We start from the raw sequence: 5,215 nt of genomic DNA, 5'->3' as shown, positions 1-5,215 counted from the left end.
ACAAACCTGAACATATTTCTCATTTAGCTCAGGTCTATAAAAACTGTACGGTCTACTGTGATATAAGTTCAACACAGTACCTCAAAATATCGGTACAATTCAATTCCTGCCACCAAAATCCAGATGTAATTTGTAGGACAGGTGGCAATCCTAGCATAGGTCCAAAGGCCCAAAACATCAAGTGGCCAGCAACAAATATCACTTTCAAAGTTGTTAAAGGGAAGATTAAACAAGTTTATTGAATTCAGCAAGGTTATTATTAAGACTTGGGAAAATCGACGATGGGAGGGAATTCCAAAGTGGAGCAATACGAGGAAAGAAGCAGAAAGAGAAGCGTTGTGACCTGCAGTGTGTGTGGCTGTTGAGTGGGGAGTGCGTGGGTTGGTGGGTGAGCGTTGTTTGGAACTGCAGTGTGGTGGTTGAACACAGTAAGAGACAATACAGTATGGCAGTCCTCTAATTGGGCGGAATGAAGTTCACAGGAACAGTAACCATGGAAATAGTGATAGAAGAATGATAAGGCGGCGACTGACCCCTGATTATTGAGTGACTGGAGTGAAGCAGCAAGTGCTGGTTCATCAATCCCCTGACTGCTTCACTCTGAACTCTATCCGATGCAGTAAGGTAGGAACTGTGTGCTCCACCGCGGGTTGTAATGATAGAAAATAGGGCTGCATAGATACGAATCACACACGTGCACGTATACTCGTGTAATAAAGCTCGTTGAGGCGACTTCTGGAATCCGGTCTTTTATTCAACTTTGCATTACAGCTTTCCTTCACGCTGCTGACAGGCAGCGTGAGAGGGACAGATAGAGAGACACACTGCCACGTGGTAACCCAGAGCCCCGCTCCCGCGTGGCCCCCTTCCTCTGTTCGTTCCCGTTCTGACCACGTGTCGTACGTCTCCACCCCTATTTAATACCCGGGTCACGTGGTACGTTTCCACCAATCCTGGTTAGCCTTTATGGAATATTCCAGAGGCTCCCGGGACCACACCCCTGACTCGTCTCCCCATTGGCTGTGGCTAAAGCCAGCAGAACCAATCCTCTACAACCAGCTGTCACCTTTCCATTACGTCAGGGCCACGCCTCTAGGCTTCCCCCCATTGGCTATGAACCAGGACCGGCAGAGCCAATCGTCGTGACGAGTTGTAATCCGTCAACGACCCGGATATAACCTCACATTACATCACCCCCCCCCCCCCCCCCCGGTGTAAAAAGTCAGCCGTCTCGGCTGGGACAAGGGGTGACAGGCCGAATCCCTGTGAATAATCTTAGGGCATCTGAGACGCATTAACAAGGTAAGGGGGAGTAGGCGTCAACGCGCCGAGGAATGTAAAACATTAAACAACAGACATACATTAGGGCGCCCCTGGAGCGCAGTAACACCAGGGTGACAGACCGCAAGGCAAGCAGTATTAGCGAAATGGGAGAGACTTCGACCGCGTACGCGACGCCGGACCCTCTCCTCCTTTCGTTCGTGGTTGCCTCGCCAACTGTTCAGCAGGAGGTGGTTGCCGTGGAGAAGAAGAAGTTTCGGTTTCCGTTGTATCTGGGACAGGCCCCTTTGGAGGTGGAACGTCCGGGGTCTCGTCGTCCTTCAAAACCTGTGCGTCTGCGGGGGGTAGAACACAGCCCCGCTGGGGATCAATCGGCTCAATCGGCGAGGCAAGTGGCACATTACGGCACGCCAGACCCCGGCAGGTCAACAAGTGGAGATGAAGGGCCAGCACGTGGGTCAACATAAGGCTTGAGTCGCGACGAATGGACATACCAACGACGTTGGCCGTACTGGATGCGAACACTCTGGGGATTCCGAATGTCCACCAGCCTCACAGGCCCCCGCCAAGGCTTGTGCAGTTTAGGGGACGTGCCCACTGGCACCTGAGGGCAATGGAGCCATGCCCGATCGCCCACCGACCAGGGCATGTCAGTTCGCGATCGACGCGCATACCTCTCGTTCCTTGCCTGCGTACGGGCCGTCGCATATCTGGCTGCCTCTCGCGCCTCCGTAACCCGTTTAAGCGAGTCCCGTACATGATCAGGCAAGGAAGGGGACGGTTATTTACCCGCCGCACCCAGTTGCACATCAATCGGGGGTACATTCTCACGACCATACATCAGGAAAAATGGCGAATATCCTGTGGACGCGTGCGGAACCATGCGGTATGCCGCCAGGACGCCCGGTATGTGCAAGTCCCAATCGGTTTGTTTTTCACTCACCGTGTGACAGAGCATGGCTGAAAGGGTGCAGTTAAAGCGTTCCACCATGCCATCCGTTTGCAGATGGTAAGGGGAAGTACGGATTTTCTTTGTGCCCAGCGCAGCGCATACATCCTTGAGCAATTTGGAGGAGAAGTTACGTCCTTGATCCGTGAGCAGCCCTTCGGGTGCTCCTTTATCCATGACGTAACCATTCAAGAAAGCCTCGGTCAGGCAGAGGCCAGGCCATAGGCCAGCGAGAAAAATATTCGATATTTATAGGTATTTGTTTCCCCTAGCTGATGGAGGGAATGGGCCCAGGATGTCCAGAGCAACTAGCTCATAAATACGGGACACCTCAATTGAACGTAGTGGCGGAACATAATTTTGACGAGGCGGTTTCCTCTTTGCACAATCATGGCATGACCGAATAAAGTGAGTGACATTCGCCGTCATGCCGGGCCAAAAGAAATCCTGCTGCATCGCGGCCAACGTTTTCTGCACGCCGAGATGCATCAGTTCGTCGGCGTGCAGAGCGCGGAGCAGGTCGTGGCGAAGGGATGTCGGCACAACCAGGCGTGAACGGTCAGACAATCCATCCGTACACATCAATAGTCCTGCCTGGCCCCGGAACATCTGCTATTTCCATCTCGCCAAATGAGATCTCGGTTTCCCGATCAGTTTCTGCAGCGGAGCCAGAGAGGCATCGGCCTCCTGCTCGCGTAGCCACACCGAGTGCGGCAAATGCAGCGTATCGTCGGCGCCAACGGGTACATCCTGGCCTTCATCGTTCGACATCGCCCCCATAACCGGACAGGGTGAGGTAGGCAGCGCTGCACAGCGGTGCGTACCCGTCAGACAGGCGCAGGGAGGAGTTGGGGGCAACCTGGAGAGAGCGTCCGCGTTGCCATGGCGAGTACCCTTGCGGTACGTGATCTCTAAGGAAAATTCCTGTAATGATTCCAACCACCGAGCCAATTGACCCGATGGTTGTTCCAATTTCAACGAATATTGCAAGGCCGCGTAATCAGTGCGCACGAGGAATTTCCTTCCATACAGGTACGGCCGGTACTGGCGAACAAAATGTACGATTGCTAATAGTTCCCGTCGCGTCACGCAATATCGCATTTCGGCAGGGGACAGAACCCTGCTGCCGTATGCCACCACTTGCACGACCCCGTCTTTCCGTTGCGACAAAACGGCTCCTATGCCGATATCGCTAGCATCCGTGTCAAGGATGAACGGCTGGGAAAAGTCCGGGTAGTCGAGCGTCGGCGCGGTGGCGAGGTGATCCCGAAGGGATTGAAAAGAGCGCTCCTCTTCCGGGCCCCATTTAAATCTCAGATTTTTCCCCGTCAGAACATGCAGTGGCTTAGCCAGCGTGGCGAAGTTCTTAACAAAACGGCGATAGTAGGATGCGAACCCAATAAACCGCCGTACGTCGCCCACCGAAGTGGGCGTGGGCCACTCTCAGACACGCCGTTTTCTGAGGGTCCGTGGACACACCGTCCGAGCTGATGATGTGACCCAAGTATCGGACGGACCGTTGCAAAAGGTGGCACTTTTTCGGTTTATATTTTAGGTCAGCCGAGCGCATCCTCTGAAAGACAGTCTCCAAGCGTTGGAGATGTTCTTCAAACGTGCGGCTGAATACGATGATATCGTCCAAATATATGAGGCATGTTTCCCACTGCAGCCCCGCTAGCACCAGTTCCATCAAACGTTGGAACGTCGCCGGTGCCGCATTCAAGCCCATAGGTAAGCGGTTAAACTCAAAGAGGCCTTGTGGCGTGCGGAACGCCGTTTTTGGTTTGGACGCATCATCGAGGGGAAGCTGCCAAAACCCAGATGACAGGTTGAGGGTAGAGAAAAAATTTGCCCCTGACAAAGCGTCCAACGAGTCGTCCATCCGTGGCAAGGGGTATGCATCTGCCACGGATATCTTATTCAATCGGCGGAAATCTACACAAAACCTCGTCCCACCATCCTTTTTCTTAACCAGCACTACCGGCGCGCCCCGAGGACTGTTGGACGGCGAAATTATATCGGCCGCCAACATGTCTTCCACCGCGCCGCACACGTGTTCCCTTTCAGCAGGGTTCATGCGATGCGGGTGCATACAAATCGGTCCCGCCCCACCGGTGTCAATATGGTGCGACAATAGCGAGGTATGGTCCAGATCCAAATCGTTTTTACTGAAAACGTCAGTGTACTCCAACAATAATGAATGCAAAGCACTCCTTTGCATGGCCGACAAAGATGTATTTTCCCCACACAAATCTGCGATCCATCGATCGTATGAATGATCGTATCGAGGCCCGCCAGCGGCCCATTTAGTGGGTGGTTTACCCTCAAAGCTGGTGAAATCGGTAGTGGCGTGAGCCAATACCGATCCAGCCGGGACGACGACCCGGTTCGGGCCCCCATTTAACACTTGTATAAACGGGGCCTGACCAGGCCGAACGATAGTTTGAGCCGCTACTAGGGAAAAGGATCTTGCCACCGAATTCCACGGGGACAACAGCACACCTGTCGCACCGTCCGCAGCATCCAACCGCTTTCGGCAACGCAGCGGAACAAGCATTTGCGAGCCCGACGGCACCTCCACCGTGGCAGCAACAATCACGTTAACCGCGTTACCCGGGGGCGAACGGCCCAGCAGGGAAGGCAGGAACGACATCCTACGGCCCCCTGGCATTTCTAAGCAACCTTGGTCGACGAGTATCTTAATTGGCATGCGGCGCAAGAAATCGGTGCCCAATAGGCATGGGACGGCCAGTGAACGAGAAATCAACACTGGTCCCTCCGCGGTGATATTCCCAATAGCAATGCGCACATCAACTTGCCCCAAAATACCCATGCTACCCCCATTAGCAGCAACCCACGCGTCATTAACCGGTCGGATCCGTGACGTAGGAATGGACAGGAGATGAAAAATTACATCGGAAATGATGGTGGCAGACGCGCCAGTGTCTACCAAAATACGAACATCGACGCCATCGACGGTACGGG

This window comes from Lampetra planeri, chromosome 10 (genome assembly GCF_965212315.1).
Source record: "Lampetra planeri chromosome 10, kcLamPlan1.2.h2, whole genome shotgun sequence".
Classification (NCBI taxonomy): Eukaryota; Metazoa; Chordata; class Hyperoartia; order Petromyzontiformes; family Petromyzontidae; genus Lampetra; species Lampetra planeri.
This window is presented reverse-complemented; position numbering follows the sequence as displayed.